The 22,960-nt window shown below is 40.1% G+C and overlaps 1 protein-coding gene across 17 annotated transcripts in view; it reads right to left on the bottom strand.

Annotated features, from left to right (window-relative positions):
• Nucleotides 1–22,960, bottom strand: part of LOC120097728 (translation initiation factor IF-2-like) — a 65,496-nt gene that overhangs the window by 13,555 nt on the left and 28,981 nt on the right. The window lies entirely within an intron of this gene.

The following is a 22,960-nucleotide window of genomic DNA, read 5'->3' as shown; positions in this document are numbered from 1 at the left end:
CTTTCTCTACTCACTGTGTAAAGGGCACTGGCATTCTCTCAATTCCTTTGTTTCTGTAAATCCCACTGTACAAACCACAGGGATGTAGAGGATTCTTCTCTATGCCGATGCAATTTCTTTGGGCTGTATATTGGACACACACATGTATGTATATACTATGTAATGTATGTATGTATGCACGTATGTACGTATGTAATGTATGTATGTGTGACTTCAGGGGTATATGGCAGTGCTGGTTTCCTTTTGGCCTCTCTAACAAACCCACACTCCTGTGAATGCTGTATTGAGAGTTTGCTGTGCCCCGTCCGCATTAGCACCAGCAGTCTTCGGGAACAGCCATCTTGAGCGAGGTGGGCACACACTCCCATGATGGTGAGTGGGGCTTGGCATTTTTCATATGCCTACGGATCACATGGCCATCTTTTGAGAAATGTCTACTTAAGTCTCTTGTCCAGGTTTATTTTTATTATTGAAGCAGAGTTGGAGTTTATGAAGAGATTTTAATACAGAATTTAAGCATGGCGTGAGTGGAGAGCCATTCCCAAGAGCATAGGACTGGAGTTCTCAAAGCAAAGTTGCCTCTGAGCCACTTAAAAGTTTTTATTTTTGATTATTGTTTCATTTGAGTTCCTCATTTATTCTGAAGGGGAAGGGATAGAATGCCATGCAGTTGTTACCCAACGAGAAAGCAGGAATCACATCACTAGTGCCCAGCCTAATGAATATTAGCTGACCAGTATTAGCTGAGGATTTAAAAGTTCCACAGTTCTTATCCTTAAGAAGCTGTCTGTCTAACAAGAGGGATAACACAAGCACACAGGCCACTTTTCTCCAACACAGATTATACTAACAGTCCCAGGAGAGGCGCAAGCCCAGTGTTCCGCACCGTAAAGGAAGAAAGGTCACATCTGGCTGGGACTAGAGCATTTAACGGAGAGTGAGGCATGGGAGAAAGAGATTACTAAAAATAAGTAGATCACCATAAACAGAGATAGAAGAGGCAAGGGGCAGACCAGTAGAGCTCTTCCAGGAAGATGCACGATGTAAGCAAAGACTGGAGGTACAGAGAAATAGCACGTTCACAGAGCAGCGGTGACCCGTGTTCCTCGGCGTGCAACCTTGGGTGCCTGCAGCCGCTCTGCAGATACCATGAGCTGTGGATGGACAGAAACTGTATGTCTGCATGGAGCCTGTGCCCATTCTGTGTCCATTACTCTTCTACAGCAGGGGCGTGGTGAGCCTCTGAGCCTGGGATGACTTTTGAAGATGAGACCAAACTGGGCCACACAGTGAGATCCTTGAAGATTTGAAATACCTAGTAATGTCAAGCAAATGCTCTGTAGAGACTCTATGAAAAGCCACCATACTGTATTGTTTAGGAAAACGTGACAGGTAAAACTACATGTTCAATACAGGCAGGACCCTTCCTTAAGCACTTTGAGCTGTGGCTGGTTGAATCTGTGTATGAGAATTAAGAATTGTAAGGGTCAAGAATAGTGTAGAGTGGGCTGACACCCAAGTACCAACAGAGGAGCAGGGCAAGAATCTTTGTGGAAGTTACAAAGATTCCTTAAAAAACAAACAAGCTTAAGTATGTGTGTATGTGTGAGAGAGAGTGTGGGTTTATGTGTGTGTCTACATGAGTGTGTGTGCATGTGTGAATGTGTGCATATGAGTGTGTGTGTGTGTGTGTGTGTGTGTGTGTGTGTGTGTTATATGTGAAAGGCTTCAAACGTTAAACAAGAATCTGAAGTTGGGAGGGGCTCGGGAGCTCATGCTGGTGGCAGAGCCTGAACTGGCACTGGAGATCCCTGGCCAGGATGGACTGATGAGTCAGCAATCTCTAATTCCTTCTTTCCTGCCAGCAGGAATGTTCCAAGGCCTTACTTAAGCTTGACTTTAACTATAAATGCATGAGAGAGGGGGATAATGGGGTGATGTGTAACCTGGTAATAATGGAGTATGTACACATATGCATCCCTTGGTCCAATCCTGTACAGTGCAAGAATACACAGTCATAAAGTATAAATAGGCTTGGTGAGGATGCTTTGAATAAGGGATGATATGAGACACAGGATTCCATTATTCATAGGAAAATAAGCTACTTGGTGAGTTGGCGCCAACCCTCTGTTTTTTGGCTATTTACATGTACTGGGGTTTGTTACTTACTCATGATTCTGACTTGGCATCCACACTCCAGTGGCTCACCTAACTGCCAATGTGTTCTTTGTTTGGGATCTTCTCACTTAATAAGGACAGCAGGATCTCAACTACTTCTCCACACAGACCCAGAAGTAGGACCAGAGCCAGCAGACAGCCTTATGTCCCCACAGTCCCCATTTCTCCTCCAGAAAGGTGTTTCCCTGCTACAGAGCCAATGATGAGTCTAGGATATGGAAGAAAAGCTGACACACTTTCTCTGCGTTAAGTAAGACCCACTTCCTGCAAAACAGAGGCTTTGTTACATTACTGGTAACTTCACAAACATTAAAAATTCTCTCTTTCCTTTAAATGAGCATTACTAGACTTTTCCAAAATTAATCTGTCTGCCATAGAGGAATTTAGTTTAATATTGTTAAGTGACTTTACTCAATAACGTACAGAAAGTTGGGCTTTTTAAAAGATAGAATCTTGTTATAGAATCAGGCCTCCTGTTTGGCCTGAAATTTGCTTACAGCAATCCCTCTGCCTTTGCTTCCTGAGTAATGGGGATGGAGGGGTTACAAGTACACTGTCTTCAACGGACAGGGCGATGTGAAAAACGAAGGTCCATTCTAGAGTGTGATGGGATGGCTTTGGATACCATTCTAGAGTGTGATGGGGTGGCTTTGGATACTGTTCTAGAGTGTGATAGAGTGGCATTGGATACCGTTTTAGAGTGTGATGGAGTGGCTTTGGATACTTCTGGAGTGTGATGGAGTGGCTTTGGATACCGTTCTGGAGTGTGATGGAGTGGCTTTGGATACCATTCTGGAGTGTGATGGAGTAGTTTTGGATACTGTTCTAGAGTGTGATGGGGTGGCTTTGGATACTGTTCTGGAGTGTGATGGAGTGGCTTTGGATACTGTTCTGGAGTGTGATGGAGTGGCTTTGGATATACTAGTACAGCCAAGGAGTGGGCTCAAAGGAGGATGTAGAAGACACACAAAACATCTGATTACACACGGCAATAACCTCCTGGGGCGACCAAGCAGGGAGGCTAAGGTCCAGGCATCGCTGAGGATGAGCTGCCTGTGCGGGGAACAGCTGAGGAGCTACAGCTGCCTTCTATGCTGAACTTAGCCAGCTCTGGTTCTAGAACCTGTGAACTGCCTGTAGGGAAGGCCAGTGACGGGGAGTAAGAAGAGAACTTGGGATCTTGATGTACTGCGATAGAAACACCAGAGATTTAAAGGGGGCATCTTGACTGGGAAAGTTTGCTAAAGTCTCAGAGCCCCGTATGGGAGATTCCACCTAAGATCCCTGCTAAGCTCCGAGGTTGCAGAAGGTGGGAAATGACACAACAGGAAGCTGTGAGTTTCTGCTTGAGTGGAAATTGAGAGAACTAAGGAGTCTCCAGCGTGTCATGAGGACACTGCTGTGGAGAGGCACAGGGAGGTGCACTGGGTGCAGTGGGAGCTGAGTCAAACCCTAAGCTGGATGGTAAATGTGACCAGTCTTTACTGTGTGTCCAGAGAGGAAAGGGGACATTTTGCTAGAGAAAGAATAGAGTCTGGAATCTCTATGTTTTTTTAACGTATTATACCCAGGCTTCAATAAAAATATTACTCAGAAGCTACGCTTGGTTGCACACTATATGTTTTAAGTGTATCAGGAGGCCAGGGCAAGAATAGCCAAGGCCAGCCTACACTACAAATGTGTGTTAAAAACATAATAAGGAAATAAATAAAGAAATAAATGAATAAATAAATGAATGCTTATGTTCTAAGGATCATACAGTTTTTAAAAATTACTGTATGATTATGAAATTAAGGACTTTGAAATAATTGTAATTAATCTGGTCAATGAAATAGAAGAATGTAAGGAAAATATATTAACATACTTTAACAGTCAAGATGGTAACTCAGTGTCCTGACTTAAGAGTGGCTTTTACAAGATTAAAAGTGTAAGCTCAAAAGCAGAATAAGCCAAAACACTGACGATGGACAGAGGACACTGAAGAACAGATGTTGAAATGCACAGCGGAAACAGCCAAGAAACGTGTGCTAGGAGTCTCCAGGAGGAGTTGAGAGAATAAGACCTCAGCGGTATTGGAAGAGGTAAAAATGCATGACTCCAGGGTGCAAGATGCCACCAACCCTAAGAACTTGACTTTGATTCCTGGGACTACATATTGGAAGGCAAATACCAACTTCTGTAAATTGTCCCCTGACATCCACAGGCACACTGAGCACATGTGTATGTCCCAAACACACACATACACATGAACACATGCATGTTCAGACATGAATAAATAACAATTTTAAAGATTCTATTCCAAATAATGAAAAGTATTTAAGAGATAGATCATTAAGTTCTGCAAACCTCAAGAAGAAAAATTCAAAAGTAAAGATAAATATTCCTGGAACATAAACTTAAACTATATTTTAAAAAATCTTAAAAGCAATCAGAAGAAAAATTACCCTCAAAGGATTAATAGATTGTTTAATAATTTCTAAATAGAAATAATAGAAAACAAAAATAGCATTGCATATTTAAAGTGCTAAAGAGAATAACTGTGGATTCTCTATAAGTATGTCCAACGAAATCTTAAAAAAATTGAAGTGAAACATATGGTCATTCCAATAGATACAGAAAATGTATTTCATAAAGTTCAAGGTGCTTTCATGATGAAAGTCCTGAAGAAGCTTGATAGACGGCATACATCTCAAAATAATAGAGCTGTATAAAACAAATCCATTGCTAAAATTATACTAAATGATAAAAAAAAATACCGTGAGCATTTCATTTCTACTTAAAGTCTGGAATAAGATATGGCTGTCAAATTTTCTTTACTCTTATTCAATACAGGTATTGGAGTCTTAGTCAGAATACTTCAATACAGTTATTGAAGTCTTAGAGAAATAAGACAAGAGAAAGATATAGAAGAGATAATAAAATTCTTCCTAATTATAGATGATGTGATTGTATACTTAAAAAGACTCTACAGACTTTATTAGAAAGCTTCTGATAAACACTTTCATTAAAGTTTCAAGATATAAAATATCTTTCAAATATACCAACAACACATTTCTGAGAAAGAAATTAGGAAAAGTATTTTATTGACAATGCTTTGAATGAATGAATGAATGAATGAATGAATGGCCCAGAAATAAAACTAACCAAGTGGGAGACAAACATGGAAACATTTTTACACTGAAAAGAGGAAAGAGAAGATCCTAGATGCTTGAAAGACCTTCTATGCTTCTGGGCTGGCAGAATCCATGTAATGAAATTGCTATTTTACTAAAAATAACTTACAGGTTTAAAGCAACCCCTGTCAAAAGTCGCAATGACATCATCCGCAGGACTTGGAAAATATAAGAATGTAGAAGCAACACACAAACACAAATAGAAGGAACACTGGCTGGAAGTGTCCCAAGAACTGACCTTAAATGACACCCGAGAGTCACAATGGCAAAGGCAGTGCATTTCTACATGTTACTGCACAACAGCACATGTGCAGTCAGTGGGAGCAAAGAGAAGGCCCAGGAGGAAACCCACACATTTATGGCCACATGAAGTTTGATAAAGGTGTCAAAATAAAGTGGGCAAAAGGCAATCTATTCAACAAAGAGTTCACAAACTGGATGTCCCCCTGCAGAAGGATGGAATTAGAGCCATATCTCTTACCCACCACAAAGCCATTTCAAAGTGGATCAAAAACCTTAAGATATGAAGTGTTGAACTGCTAGGAAAAAAAAAAACAGAAAAAATTTCAAGATATAAACAAAGACAAGAGTTTGCTGCACAGGGATCCAGCAGTTCAGGAATAACCCTGAAGACTGACAAATGGAATTACATGAATTACAACTTTTCATAGCAAGAGGAACCAGAAACAGAGCAAACAGGCAGCCTGCCTACAAGAGAGGAGAAAGAGGCAACTAGACTTCAAGCAAGCACAATACACAACCAACTGCAAAAAATAGACAACAAGAAAAAAACAAAACATGGCAACCCATGGATGGGTAACATGTCAACTCCTACCAGTCAGAATGCCCATAATCCAGACAGCAAAAGACAACAAAGCCCACTAAGAGGGTCCCTCATCCTTTGCAAGTCATGCAGCCACCATGGAAACCAGAGGGCAGACTTCTCAAAGCGCTAAAAATGAACTATCATATGTCCTCTTCGGCATCTACCTAAAAAACTCTACATCCTGCCACAGAGGAACTTACACATCATTGCTGCTCTATTGATAACATCAAGAAAATCTAATGCATTTATTTGTCCATCGACAGATGAATGGATAATGAAAATGTAATAGAATACACAATGGAGTCCCAATCATCCATAAGAAGAAGAAAAATTATAAAATTTGTAGGAAAATGGATGGACCCAGAAATATTATGTTAAGTGGGCTATGACAGGTTCAGAGAGATAAATACTGCATGTTCTCTTTCAGCTGCAGATCTAAGAGTTAGTGCTTATTTCTATGTATGGTGGGAGTATGGGATTGGCTAACAGAATGAGAAAGGGGACTGTGAAACAGGGGGAAAGGTACTGAGGAAGGGGGTGGGATATTCACACCATGAATGTGGAAAGGAGGCTACTGGGGACAGAGGGGCAAAAAGGGGTGCAAGGATTGGGGCAAGGTAGAAAAGGAGAATTAACAAAAACAAATTCTTTCTGAAAATTCCATAGTTAAATCTACCACTTTTTACATTAAATTTTAAAATACATGTATTAAAGCTTTTTCAAATTGAAAAGTATTTTAAAACTATAGTAACATGACATGGCTGGACATGGTGGTTTGAGCTTATAATCTTAGCTCTAAAGAGCTCAGCTCTCTCCTAAGAAAGATCATGAGTTAGCTAGTTCAACCAGAGAACTACTATAGCTGATAAACAACTTCAGCAAAGTGGCTGGGTATAAAATTAACTCAAACAAATCAGTAGCCTTCCCCTACAGGCTGAGAAAGAAATTAGGGAAATGATACCCTTCACAACAGTCACAAATAACATAAAATAACTTGGTGTGACTCTAACCAAGCAAGTGAAAGATCTGTATAACAAGAACTTCGAGTCTCTGAAGAAAGAAATTGAAGATCTCAGAAGATGGAAAGACCTCCCATGATCATGGATTGGCAGGATTAATAGAGTAAAAATGACCATTTTGCCAAAAGCAATCTTTAAGATTTAATGTAGTCCCCATCAAAATTTTAATTTAATTCTTCATAGAGTTATAAAGAGCAAATTCATTTGGAATAACAAAAACCCAAGATATTGAAAACTGTCCTCAACAATGAAAGAACTTCTGAGGGAATCACCATCCCTGACCTCAAGCTGTATTACAGAACAACAGTGATAAAAAACTGTATGGTATTGGAACAGAGACAGGCGGGTAGATCAATGGAATGCAATTGAAGATTTAGAAATGAACCCACACACCTATGGTCACTTGAAATTTGACAAAGCAGCTAAAACCATGCAGTGGAAAAAAATAGCATTTCCAACAAATGATGCTGGTTCAACTGGAGGTCAGCATGTAGAAGAAAAGAATGGAAATCTACCCATTCTTATCTCCCTGTACAAAGCTTATGTCCAAGTGGATCAAGGACCTCCACATCACACCAGATACACTCAAACTAATTGAAGAAAAAGTGGGGAAGAGACTTGAACACATGGGCACTGGGGAAATTTTCCTGAACAGAACACAGATGGCTTATGCTCTAAGATCAAGAATCAACAAATGGGACCTCATAAAACTGCAAAGCTTCTGTAAGGCAAAGGACACTGTCATTAGGACAAAAGGTCAACCAACGGATTGGGGAAAGATCTTTACCAATCCTACATCTTATAGAGGGCTAATATTCAATATATACAAAGAACTCAAGAAGTTAGATTCCAGAAAGCCAAATAACACTATTAAAAATAGGGTACAAGAGTTAAACAAAGAATTCTCAATTGAGGAATGTCAAATGGCTGAGAAGCACCTAAAGAAATGTTCAACATCCTTAGTTATCAGGGAAATGGAAATCAAAACAACCCTGAGATTCCACCTCACACCACTCAGAATGGCTAAGATTAAAATTTCAGGTGACAGCACATGCTGGCAAGGATGTGGAGAAAGAGGAACACTCCTCCATTGTTGGTGGGATTGCAGACTGGTACAACCACTCTGGAAATCAGTCTGGCGGTTCCTCAGAATTTTGGACATTGCACTACCTGAGGAGCCAGCTATATCTCTCTTGGGCATATACCCAAAAGACGCCCCAACATATAACAAAGACACGTGCTCCACTTTGTTCATAGCAGCCTTGTTTATAATAGCCAGAAGCCAGAAAGAACCCAGATGCCCTTCAACAGAAGAATGGAAACAGAAAATGTGGTACATCTACACAATGGAGTACTCCTCAGCTATCAAAAACAATGACTTCATGAAATTCATAGGCAAATGGTTGGAACTGGAAAATATCATCCTGAGTGAGCTAACCCAATCACAAAAAAAAAAAAACAAAAAAACAAAAAGTACATATGGTATGCACTCACTGTTAAGTGGATATTCGCCCAAAAGCTCGAATTACCCAAGATACAATGCACAGACCACATGAAGCTCAAGAAGAAGGATGACCAAAGTGCAGATGCTTCAGTCCTCCTTAAAAGGGGGAAGAAAAATATTCATAGGGGGATATGGAGACAAAGTTTGAATCGCAGACTGAAGGAATGGCCATTCAGAGTCTGCTCCACCTGGGGATCCAGCCTATATATATATATATATATATATATATATATATATATATATATATATATATATATATATATATATATATATATATATATATTATCCACCAAACCAAAATGACAATATTGATGAAGCCAAGAAGTGTATGCTGATAGGAGCCTGATATAGCCTTCTCCTGAGAGGCTCAGCCAGAGAGTGACAAATACAGAGGCAAATGCTAGCAGCAAACCAATGAACTGAGATTGGGGTCCCTGTTGGAGGAATTAGAGAAAGAATTGAAAGAGCTGAAGGAGCTTGCAACCCCATAAGAACAACAATACCAACCAACCAGAGCTCCCCGGGTCTAAACTACTACCCACAGAGTACACATGAACGGACCCATGGCTCCAGCTGCATATGTAGCAGAGGATGGCCTTGTTTGGGCACCAATGTGGGGAGAAGCCCTTGATCCTGCCAAAGCTTGACCCCCCCCAATGTAGAGGAATGTCAGGGCATGGACATGTGAAGGGAGGGTGGTTGGGGAGGGGGAACACCCTTATAGAAAAAGGAGAGGGCAATGTGATAGCAAAAAAAATAAATATTGGGACAAACGCAGAGTAAAAACAGCTCATTGTTTCTCTGAAAAAAATTCATAACCCAGCAACTAACAATAGGGGAACAAAAAAAGAAAAAAAAAGAAAAAGAAAAAGAAAAAAGAAAAAAGAAAAGCCCACCGGAAAAGGTAGTAACATTTGAAATGTAAATAAAAGTATACAATAAAAAAAAGAAAAGCCTATCAATCCTACGAAAAGCGAAATGATGATAATAATTTTAAAATATACAATAGAGTATATTGTATATTTTAGCAGAAGAAGGAAAACCAGAGCACACGCAAACTTGAACAGAGAAAATCCAGTGGGCACCACACAGGTCTCACAGAGATACAAAGAGAGAGCACTGCCTTAAACGGAGGGATGACAAACACATGGGCATCGAGTTTTGTACGAATGATAAAAGCTATGAAATGCGCAGATTGTTCTAGAACTAGAACTTAACAGTGTCAACAGAGGGTAAACACCGCATCTTAATACATAAATGCAACTTTTAACATAAAGGTCATAATTAAACTTTTATTTACATAATTACATATATTTAGGAAGTGAAATCTGCTCATGGTTAATCTGACAAGATCCAAAAATTACAATTTTTTTCATTAATAAATTCTGCAGCACACAAAGAACAACCACAATTTTGACAAACAACATTCAACAAGGAAATTACAGAACAGTTTTTCTCTTGAAACTAATTTAAAATTCCTAAATCATGGGAACTGAGGATCACATTCAGTTATGTAAAAGAAATTAAGAGCATTACTAAACAGTTTATCATTGACAAGTGGGGATGGCGCTGAAAGTCGAGTCATTTGGTTTACTTCTCTAAAGAAAAAGGAGACAATACCATTGTTTTAAGGTTGATAAAATCCAATAAAATGAAAACTCCATGATTTCACTAATCTGATAAATGAGTACTTATGAGCTAACCCTCTAACCCTACAGCAAGCAGCATCCTGAAGATGACCTAAAAAAAGCTGTCCCCAAGGCTTGAAATGGGACAGAGATGCACGTTGCCACTGCTTACTCTTGTTCTGGAGATTGTAGTGTCACAGATCAATGAAAATGTAAGTACATTTTTATATCTTAGTAAGAACCTTCATGTGGTTCCCTTAACAACTGGAGTCGGTCTATCTCTGACTCTTGCCTGTCATTGGCTCCCCTTCCCCTTTCTGGACTTCCCGGGGGTCCTCAGTAGGAGGGGATGAGTCTAATTCTGCTGGGACTAGATGTCTCGGTGTGGGGTGGTACCCAAGGAGGACCTCCCTCTTCTGGAAAAGGGGGCAGGATAATGGGGTGGGATTTGTAAGGGCAGGGCTGGGAGGCAAGGAAGGAGGCTGTGGTCCAGATATAAAGTAGATAAAAAATATTGAAAAACAAACAAACGAATACTAAACAAGTCTATGTAGACACAAAAGAGTAACTACTTAGATCAAAACCAAAATGAAACAAAAATATAACTGATGGAAACTTACTGAGGAATAGTATTTAGAGGAATATACACAAGGTTTTTAAAGGTGTGTAAGTTTCAGGTGGGCTTGGTCCAGTGGCTCTGTGTGTATCCCTCTCCCAGGTGAGTCTCAGACAAATGTAGACAAGTTCTCATTTTGGTCACATCTACCAACAACTCTAGCTGCTTCCTGCTTTCTCGGGGAGGGGAAAAGAGAAGCATTTGATTTAGATTCTTCCAAGCGAGGACCCTGAGCTCCACTGTGATTTGGCTGACTCGGATCACAGTTTCACATCATTCGATTTCAACACCCACTACCCGATTAGTTCTTCTCTCAGGGGGGTCGACTGCAGTGTCTTATTTAGCTTGGTTCTGTACATCGCTCTGGAGCTGGGGGTAAATTCAAGGTAAAACCAACCTGGACTTTGAAGGGGACACAAAAGTTTTCAGGAATGAGTAGAATAGAGGACTAAAAATTTTTTAAAAAATTAAAAATAAAATAAAAAAACCCACAATTTTTTTTAAAGTTTAAGAAGGGATTTATTTATTTGTTTATTTTTTATTAACTTGAGTATTTCTTATATACATTTTGAGTGCTATTCCCTTTCCCGGTTTCCGGGCAAATATTCCCCTCCCCCCTCCCCTTCCTTATGGGTGTTCCCCTCCCCATCCTCCCCCCATTGCCACCCTCCCCCCAACAGTCTAGTTCAATGGGAAACCCACAAATTTTTGACTTTCACTCTAGCCCCATTGAGTAAAAATAATTCGAAGGCAAGGAGACCTAGAAATCCGAATCTTTCCAAGTCTTCCTGGTGATCCTAAGAAGCACAGTAAATGTGGAGAACCATTCCTCCACGATGTGGTTTTCAACCCTGGCTACCTGTGAGAAGATGGTCGAGGTGCAGAGGGACATTCCTGGGTCTGACTCAAATGAAACTCTCTCTTAGTACCAAGAAGTGAAACTGTTATAAGCCTCTGAACACACAACCAACATTAAGAATAACTAATTTTGACAATACTATTTCTTCATTGTGCTACTTTTTAAAATTAATTTATTCACTTTACAACCCAGTATCAGCCCTTCCACTTCTCCAAGTAACCCCTCACACAAATCCTCCCCCGTTCCACCTTCCCCTTTGATGAGGGGAATCCCCCCTCTGAATGTCAACCCCACCACCACCACCTTCAAGTTGCTGTGGGACTAGGTACATCTCTCCCACTGAGGCCACACAAGGCTGTCCATTTAGGGCTGTGGGATCCACAGGCAGGCAGGCAGGCAGGCAGGCAGGCAGGCAGGCAGGCAGGCAGGCAGGCAGGCAGGCAGGCAGGCAGGCAGCAGGCTCAGCGGCAACCCCTGGTCCATTTGTTGGTGGACCCACATGAAGCTGCTCATCTGCTAAATATGTGTAGGGGCTTAGGTCCAGCCTGTACTCCCTCTTTGGTCAGTGATTCAGTCTCTGGGAGCCCCCAAAGATCCAGGTTAGTTGACCCCGTGGGTCCTCCTATGGAGTCCTTATCCTCTTAGTGTCCTTCCATTCTTCTCCCAACTCTTCCCTAAGACTCCCTGAGCACCAGCTAATGTTTAGGTCTGAGTCTGCATCTCCTTCCATTAGCTGCTGGTTTCCATTGGCTGCTGGGTGGAGCCTCTCAGAGGACAATTATGCTAGGTTCCTGTCTGGAAGTGTAGCAGAGTATCTTTAATAGTGTCAGGGATTGGTTCTTGCCCAAGGGATGGGTCTCACATTGGGGCAGTCATTGGTTGGCCATCCCCTCAGTCCCTGCTTATCTTTGTCCCTGTACAATCTTGTAGGCTGGACACATTTTGGGTCAAAGGCTTTGTGGGTAGATTACTGTCCTTATCCTTCCTGGGAGTCCTGCCTGGTTACAGGAAGTGGTCACTTCTGGATGCATATGCCCCATTGCTAGAAAGCTCAGTTAGAAATGCCTTGATAGTCCCTGTATGGCCTCTCCCCACCCCAAGTCTCATCCTAGAGATTGCCCCTTCCAGCCAGTCTCCCTTCTTTCTCCCATTTTCCCTATATATGACTCCCCCATGCCCTGTTCCCCTCCCCATCCCCTCTTCCTCCTACTTCCCTCCTTTCATTAACCTCCAATATCTATTTTGTTTCCCTTTCTGAGAAAGATTCAACCATCCTCCTTTGTGCCCTCCTCGTTATTTGGCTTCTTTGGGTCTGTTGATTACAGCTGGTTATCCTGTACTTTATGGCTAATATCCATTCATACGTGAGTACATATCATGTATGTCCTTTTGGGTCCTGGTTACCTCACTCAGGATGATATTCTCAAGTCCCATCCATTTGCCTGAGAAATCCATGATGTCTTTGTTTTTAATGGCAGAGTGGTGTTAACTGTGTAAACGAACCACATTTTCTTTATCCATTCTTTAGTTGAGGGACATCTAGGTTTTTTCTACTTCCTGGCTATTACAAATAAAACTGCTGTGAACAGAGCTGAGCCAGTGTCCTGGTGGGATGATGGGGCATCTTTTGGGTATATGCCCAGGAATGGTATATCTGGGTCTAGAGGTAGACCTATTAGCAATTTAACAAACTGCCAAATTGATTTCCAAAGTGGTTGTAGAAGTTTGCACTCCAGCAGCAATGGAGGAGTATTCCTTTTCACTGAAAAGACAAGGTTTACATTTGCAAGAAAGACCACTACAGACACAATCCACCACACAGTGACTGTCCCTCCAAGGGTCATGTTGAACATTAAGCCACATAGTACTGAGGATGGGATTTTGGGGGGAATGAGTAAGTCCTGAGGGGGATGCCCTGAGGAATGGGATTGGCATCCTGATGAAAGAGGTTGAAGTATGCTGCTGAAGTGTGCTCTCTTCACTCGGGAAGGCTGAGGTAAAAGTGCCACATGTGCTGGTCATGTATGTATCATGGCATCCAGAGGTTCTCAGGTCTTATTATAATATGATTCTTTTTCTTAAAAATTTTATACAATATATTTTGATCATATTTTTCCTTCTCCCAACTCTTCTCAGATGCACTCCACCTCCTTAAAACCTTAATGTCCTGTGTTCACATGTGTGTTCTCTCTCTCTCCATCTGTCTCTGTCTCTGTCTCTTTTTCTCTCCCCCCCCAAAAAACACAACCAAAACAATATAAATGAAAATCAAGACAAAAAAAATACCAAGACTAAACAGACTACCCCAAACAAAATATGAAATTTATTTTACGTTAGCCAATTACCCTGGGCATAGGGCCTGCCCAGCAGTGTATTTGATACACCCAGTAACACTCGTCTGAGCACCCTTTTCCTTTTCAGTGCTGAGATTTCTGTCATCTCTAAGTGTACCATGCTCATGAAGAGGACTCATACATTTATTTGTCACCAGACTAGAAGTCATTCATTTACCTGGACTTCCATCATATCTCCTTCTTGCTATTGGTAAGCCTGTATTATGTAGCAGAAAGATGTTTATTCTGATACATCTAAGGAGGGGAGTAGCTAGAAGCCAGAGACTCCTCATCCACTGGCTGTAGAGTGATTCTGGATTGACTTGTTTTCTAACCTCAGCTCTTTAGAGCTGTAAGCACACACACTGCCCATTGCTTCATCCCTGGGAGTGTGTGATGCCTTCATGTCCTGTGTTAAACTGAAAACCACTCTAAGCAGTAGGCATAGACTCAAATGATCAACACTTTTCTATTATAAGAAAAACTCAGTTCTTAGAACATCATGACTCAAGGACTATGGATTTTCAAAGTATGTGTTGTAATCTTGGGATGTGAGCATCTAATGGTAATAAATCTGCATAACATGTTTACTTGATTATCAATGCTATGGATTGGTGATTGAATTATATTGAATTACAATGCTGGGTATGGGTAGTTTTGTTGTTGTTCATTTGCTTGTTTTTTACTTTCTGAGATCATAATTAAATTCCCTCTTACCCCTTTTTCCTACAAAGCCTTTCATATGCCACTCTTGCTCTCTTTTAAATTCATGGCCTTGTTTCTCAATAATTGTTGTTACACAGACACACATGGTATATATAACTATCTACATGAGTATATGGATATACACATGTATCTCAAACATATAATAAATACAACTTTCCCAGTTTGTATGTTGTTTGCATGTTTTCAGGGCTCGCCATTTGGTGCTGGACCTCCACCTGGTGTGCTCGTCCCTGGTGGACTACTACTCTCACTCTAGCATCCCTTGGTTACCCGTAGTTCGTGTAGGGTGAGCCTCCTGAGCTTTCCCTTGACCACTTAGCACGTCTACTATCATCCTCTTCAGTTCATATTTGGGCAATCATGTGAATGAGACATTATGGCTGTAGCTTCTGACGTTGCCAGAAGATAGAATCTCCCAGCAACATCCCGATCGTCTGTCTCTAACCATCTCTCCACCTCCTCTTCCACAATAATCCCCGAGCCTTGGGAGCTGTATTGTAGATGTATCCGTTGGGACTGTGCTCCACAACTCTGAATTTTCTTTAGTTGTAGTTTTCAGTAATGGTCTCTGTAGTAGAGAAGTTTCCTTGGTGGTGGTGGTAGGAGAACTGTACTTACTGTAGGGTAAGGACTAGACTATTTAGAACATAGGATTCTGTTGATTTAGTAAAGTAGGGGTTGCAGATTCTCCTCCCAAACACACGACATCACTTTCCCTTTCAGTTGGGCAGCTTTCCAGCTGCAGCACGCTGTCCTTTGTGTGGAGTTGTTCTTAAGTCCAACCAGGAGCTGTTGGTTACTCCTGAGGTAATTGTGATACAACTGCACCCTCAGAGGTATTGTGCCATCCCAGACCATTGTTGTGGTTCACAGGTGTGGCTGCTGAGTAAAATAGTTGGTTTCTTCCCTCCTTTAGAAGCTTTCATGGGGATTTCTAGCACCATGAAAGCTAGTTCTCAGGGAGGAGGCTTTCAGAGATACTGCATGAGACTTCTGGCCCCTGTGTCTGAAGTGCATGGTGCCTTTAAAACACAGGCACTTACCTTCCACCTCTGGGTAATGGTCAGATAATAAAAATTTATGTTAAGAAAAATGAAATCACAAAATTTACTGGCAAATAGATGGAACTAGAAACTATTATGTTGAGATAACTCAGACCCAGAAAGATAACTGTCACATATTTTCATTCATGTGGAGCTCCCAGATCCAAATCTTCAAATACCACTATTTGTCCTTTTGGGTTTGAGTTACCTCACTCAAGATGGTTGTTTGTAGCATCATATATTTCCCTGAGTTTTTTCTAATTTCATTTTGCTTAATTGTTGAGAATATTCCATTGCGTAATACACTACCACACTTTCATTATCCATGTGTCAGGTCTCGACATCTAAACTGTTTCCAATGTGGGGTTATTGTGAATAGAGCAACGGTGAACACGGATGAGCAAGGGCAGTCTCTCTGCACTCAGACACACTCCTCTGCATGTATGCCCAGGGGTGGTAGCGCTGGATCTTGTGGTAGATCAGTTTTCAGCAGTGTGAAAGAGACCTTTGCACCCACATTTGTAGGGTCCACCTCAGTTTGCACTCTCACCAGTAACGGATAGTAACCCTTTCACTGCATCCTCGCCAGGGAGTGCTGTCATTTGTTTTATTGATCTTGGTCATTCTGACTTGACTAGTATTAGATGGAATCTCAATGTATTTTTAATTTGTATCTCCCCGGTGGCTAAGAAAGTTAAACTTCCCTTGATTTCTCAGCTACTCATATTTCATGTTTTGAAAACTCTATTTAGTTCTGTACCCCATTCTTTTGCTATTTGTTTTTATGATGATCAGGGTATATTTAGAATATATTTATATATTCTAGGTATTAATCTACCAGGTATATGATTGATGGAGATGTTTTCCCATTTTGTAGGCTGCTGCTTTGTTTGAATGGTGGTTTCTTTTTCCATACAGCAGCTTTCAGCATCAGGACATCTCGTTTATTAACTGCTAGTCTTAGTGCCTATGTTTCTGATTTCCCGTTCAGAAAGACATTTCCTATGCCAATGAATTCAAACCCATTTCTCGATTTCTCTTCTACCAGATTCTCAGGCTTAGGTCTTTTATCCATTTGGAGTTGAGTTTTGTGCAGGTTGGAACTGTTTTCACATTTCTACAGATAGCCATCCAGTTTCACCAGCACCATTAGTTGAGGATGGTGCCTCTTCTACAGTGTGCATTTGTGTGTGTGTGTGTGTGTGTGTGTGTGTGTGTGTGTGTGTGTGTCTTTGTAAAAGAACCAGTACCACTTGTTGAAGATGGTCTCTCTTCAATAAATATTTTTGGCTTCTTTATAAAAGAATCAGGTGTCTGTAGATGTGTGGAATTATGTCTGGTTTTCAATAGATCAATGTCTGTTTATATGCCAGTATTGCTTTTATTATTATAGCTCTGTTGCACAACTTGTGTTGGTGACGACATCTCCAACAGTTCTTTTATTATTTAGAATTGTTTTAGCTATCTTAGTCTTTCTGTGTTTCTATATAGAGTTGAAGGTTGTTTCAATTTCTGTGAAGAATTGTGTTGGAGTATTGATTGCGATTGTGTTTAATCTGTAGCTTGCTTTTGGTAGGACGGCCATTCTCACAATATTAATTCTACTGATCCATGAGCATGGGAGATCTTTTCATCTTCCAGTGTCTTCTTCAATTTCTTTCTGTTTTATTATACAAATCTTTCACTTGTAGGTTTGAGTTATACCAACATTTTTTGAGGCTCATGTTTAAAGTACTGTTTGTCTATTTTCTTTCTCAGAATGCTTGTCATACTGAGGCTACTGATCTTTGTGGGTTAAGCTAGCATCAAGCTACTTTGCTGAAATTATCAGCTGCAAAAGCTCCCTGGTGGGGTGTGTAAGGTTTCCTAAGATCATGTCATCTATAAACAAGGACACTTTGACATCTCCATTTCCTAATTGAATCCCCTCTGGTTTCCTTCAGTTGTCTTCCTGCTTGACCTAAGACATCTTCCAGTACACGATGGGCAGCCATGGAAAGGGCAGACAGTCTTGTTTCTAATTGCAGTGGAGATGCTTTGAGGTTCTCTCTGTTTAGGCTGATGTTGTCTGTTGGTTTGCTGTAAATCGTCTTAATCACATTGAGATTTATCCCTTGCATCCTACACTTTAGTTTAACATGAAGGGGTTCTTGTCAAAAGTCTTTCCTGCATTTAATGAGATGAACTTTTTTTTTGTCTTTAGGCTGGTTTTGTGGTGGACTACATTTTTATTTACATAGACTTAACCATCCCTGTCTCTCTGGGAAGGATCAAACTTAATCATAGTGCATAATCATTTTATGTCTTCTAATACTTGTGTGCTTGCAAGTATTTTATTGAGAATTTCTTGCATTTATGTTCAAACATACACACACACACACACACACACACACACACACACACACACACACACAATTTTCTTCTTGTTGGGTTTTTGTATGTTTATGATATCAGAGTAATAGTGGCTTTGTAAAAATAACTAGAAAATGTTCTTTCAGTTTCTATTTTGTCAAATAATTTGAGGAGTATTGGCATTCATTCTTTGAGCATCTGGTACAATTCCAACATGATTCTATCTGGCCCTGGTTGTTGTCATTATTGTCTTCCTCTTCCTCTTCCTCCTCCTCCTTGGTTGGGAGATTTTAAATTACTGCTTCTATTTCCTTCCATGTTGTGGGTCTTTTTAAATGATTGATTTCATATTGATTTGTTTAGTGAGTCATAGATAGCAAAAAATTAATCCACTTCTTTTAGGTTTTCCAGTTTGGTAAAACACATATTTGTCCTTATGATTATTTGAATTTCCTCAATGTCTGACATCTCTCCCGTTTCATCTCTAATTTTATTCATTTGGATCTTCTCTATCTTTTGGTCATTTTGGCTAATGACTTGTTAATCTTGTTGATTTTCTCAAAGAGCCATTGATTATTATAGTTTTTGTTTCTATTACATTGATTTCAGCCCTGAATTTGATTATTTATTCCCATCTATTATTTTTGCTATTATTTCTTCTTGTTTTCCTAGCGCTTTCAAATGTGCAGTTATCAATATGGGGGTTTCTCCATTTTTTACGTAAGTATGTAGTGCTATGAACATTCCTTTTAGAAATGCCTGGGTCTTATAGGTTTGGGTATGGTGTGTTTTCATTTTCATTCAAGTCTAGAGTTTTTGGGTCTCCTTCTGGAATTCTCTCTTGACTCACTTTCCATCAGCAGGGAGTTATTCAGCTTCCGGAGTTTTATACTTTTTGCTGTTTCTATTGAGATGTAGGGTGTTATTTTATTATTTTTATATCTGTTGTGTTTTTATGTTAACATGTGGATAGTTTGGAGAAGAATTCCAAACATCACTGAAAAGTATGTCTTTTAGTCATTGGGTGAAATATTCTGTAGATGTCTGTTAGGTCTATTAATTTATGATTTAACTAAAGCATTTCTCTGTTTAGGTTTTCTATCTCAGTGACCTATCTATTGGCAAGAGTTGGGTATTGAAATCATCCATATAATGTGTTAGGATTGATGTGTGATTTTAGCTGTAACAGCATATCTTTTAGTGTCTTTTAATCTGTTCATGAGGCTTACCTCTGAGTTATTTTGTTTAACATTCTGAGTTTTACATTCCCAGTTTTATTTCAGTTTGGGTTTTCTTTAGTGATTTTATTCCACAGTTAAGTCCTACTTTTGTGTCTTAGCTATTTTCACAATTTCATTCAACAGTTCATGATTTTATTGTCTTCATATTCTCTCTAAAGCCTTTAAACATATTCATACTTGTTATTTTGAAGTACTTGTCTTAAACTTCCAACTAAATTACTTTTCTCAGAACGTATTACAACCAGGTTCCTGGCTTCTTGAGAAGGCATATTGTCTTGATTATTCATATTTGTGGTTTTGTGCTGGGACTAGGTATCTAGGGAGGTATATCATTGGTGCGGATAGCTTGTTTTTGTAGGGTAGGTGTTCCACTGTTTTGTTTGGTTGGTTGCTGTTACCATATCTGGGTCTTATCCAAGTGTGGTATCTGTGAACTCCTTGACAGACACCTAGACAAGTGTGGTGGGTGTGGGACTCCTGGTATAGAACATTTCTACAGGTGTTCAGGGGTTCATGAAGGAATAGAGAGGGGCTAGAAGTCTGAGAGGGATGGTAGAGAAGAACTAGAGGAATCCTGGGTCTGCACGAAGAGGCAAGAGTCCCTAGTAGCTGGGGGTAGGTTGAGAGGAGAGGCTTCTGCACACAGGCTACAGCAGAACTCAGAGCAGGTCTGGAGAGACTGGGCTGGAATAAAAGGAGAATGGAGTTCTCTCACTGGAGTCCCAGCCTTAGTGTGCTAAGATATCTAATTTTTGATAACTGGTCACAGAAGTAAAGTATGATTTAAGTTAGAAACAACATAAGTATCTTTTAGTAAAGAAAAGTTAAATTATGAAATTTCACTGTTGGCATATTATATAAGTACTTATATAAAAACAAAGCAGAACTTGAGTGTATGGACATTTATGCATGACTGTGTATGCATGCTGCAACCACACTGAGAAAAGAAGCTGTCGAAGTTTTGGTCTCAAATTATGCAAAAAATAAACCTGCCCCAAACCAAAGAGATACCTGCTTTGGCACATATGCGGAGAGTTTATGGGAGCAAAAATAAATTTTAATGTGCTAAATTCTGGGGAAAAAATACAGATGCAGGGCTATGAGGCTGCAGGGACACTATCTAACCTATAATTGTTTAATTTGAATATCTTAGCAATTACCTTATAAAATGAGTGACATGGAAGCTTTTTGTTTTCTAACAAATAGGTCGAAAGCATCTATCTTAGGTGTAAAAGTAAATTACATAGTAATTTGCTAAGTGTGGTCTCATTTAATTAAAAAGTACATGTGTTAGGTGTATTAGAAAAGGGAGCCATAATCTAATGCCTAGAACATAGACGGTACATTCGTATAGAATTTTTAAAAGTTATTAGTTTGCAAGAATTGTTTCATTATGTTCTTTTTTCAAATAAAATGTTTTTATTCCTTTTCTCTTTCTTCTTTACCATCTCCACCAATATATTGCTAAAAGATTAAAAACACACACACATACACACACACTTACTTGACAAAAGAACTCTTCTGAAGTTTTGTTTCCATGGAAGCGAATTCAAAATATCCAGTAGAATGTCCAGGGGCTACTAAGGGCAACAGTGTGGTTTTATTCATTATTAATTTTACATTTTTATTTTACATGTTCGGGTGTTTCGGCTGCACGTATGTCTATGCACCACTTGTATCCCCAGTGTTTACAGAGGTCAGAAGAGGGCGCTGCAACTGCCGTCACTGCAGCTACAGATGTTTGTGCGGTCCAATATGGTGCTGGGAAACTAAACCTGGGTCTCTTGAAAGAGCAGCCATGCTCTTAATCCCTGAGCCATCCCGCTTTCTTTTTGTTAATACAGTGCTGTCATTTCCAGCAAGTGTAGTGTATTGTAACAGGAGGTAAGTAAAAGCTGTGTGTTGGTTAATTTCTACCAACTAGATACAGACCTAGACACACCTCAGAAAAGGAAAAGTTGACTAGGAGCTGACTCAATTGGATTGGCTGTGTGTGTGTGTGGGGGGGGAATTTTCTTAATAGCTGACTGATATAGGAAGATGTAGCCTATAGTGGTCCCTAGTCCATTCCTAGCTAGCTGGTGTGGCTATGTAAGACAGGCAGTTGAGCAAGCCAGGGGAAAGAAATCAGGAGGCTGCTCTCCTCCAACTTCAGTGTCTGCCAAATCCCTGGCCTGGCTTCTTGGCCTTGAGGGACAGTGGGCTGGGAGGGGAAACAAGTCCCTTCCTCCACAAGCTGCTTTTTGGTCATGGTATTTATCACAGAAGCAGAGACCAAAGTAGGACGTAGTTGACATTCATTACCATAGAAAATCCTAACTGCATAGTTTAAAGTGTGGTTGAGAGGCTCTATCTCCTTCATTATCCAGCTCAAGCAACACAGCATCACTAGCTGACTTCTTACTCTCTGTGTGTAAACTCTCACTCTCCAGAGACCACTGATTGAGTTTTTGTTATCATGGATTGGCTTCATCTGAATTGAAGACTGCATCTTTCGGTATGAGTGCATATACATGTATACATTTCACTGGGGGTGGGGCTCCTGGCTCAAAAGTACAGGCTTGTTTAGCTTTCATGGGAAATATGAACTGATTTCCTAAATGTGAGTACCAATTAAAATTGCCACCATCAATATAGAAGTGCTTGTTCAACACCACCCTCTCCCCAAGGCAACCTGCTTCTCCTTGTTCTTTCTGGTGGGTTTCTATTGGTGTCTCTTTTATTTCAGGTTCTATTCTCTTGAAAAACAATGACATCACCTTATTGTATCTTCACTGATCATTACGTATTTTCAGGCTGTCCAAGTCTTGCAACACTTTTCTGTATCGTTGTTTCTTTCTTATCAATCTATAATAGTTTCTATATTTTGACAGTTCTTTCTTGGTTGGGCAGACTGGAATCGCCATGGTTTGATGCCTTTGAGTAGTAGCAAAGACTTTTCATTTTAATGCAGTTTTTATAAACTTTTTTATGGTATGTATATATGCATGTGTGGTGAGGTATGTAAGTGCTTATGGAAGCTACACTCCAGTCTCAGGTCAGTTCCTCAGCCATGCATCTTACTGTTGGGACAGCTCTCTTACTAGCATGTGGAGGCTGCTGAGTGAGCTAGGGTGGTTGACTAACATGTCTCAGTCTCAGACACCTGTCTGTCTCTGCCTTCCCAGGCTTGCAGGGGCTAAACCGTCTCCCCAGCTCTATTTTCTACTTTGGAAGTGCTTGTTCATTTGTTGCTTGTTATTTAAGCAGGCCCCGAAGACAGGATTTTATTTACTAGACGATTTAATATTTTATGGATTGTATTTATGTAAAATAATTATGATTTCCTAATAGTGAATTTTTGCATATGGTAAAAAATTTCATATTCTTTAAACCATATGACCCAGTATCATCTATTAAAAAGATACTTGTCAAAATTAAGGGTCAATAAATGTTAGAATGTTAGTTTTTGAACTCCCTTTT

This window comes from Rattus norvegicus, chromosome 17 (genome assembly GCF_021556685.1).
Source record: "Rattus norvegicus strain SHRSP/BbbUtx chromosome 17, alternate assembly SHRSP_T2T, whole genome shotgun sequence".
Lineage (NCBI taxonomy): Eukaryota > Metazoa > Chordata > Mammalia > Rodentia > Muridae > Rattus > Rattus norvegicus.
This window is presented reverse-complemented; position numbering and strand designations above follow the sequence as displayed.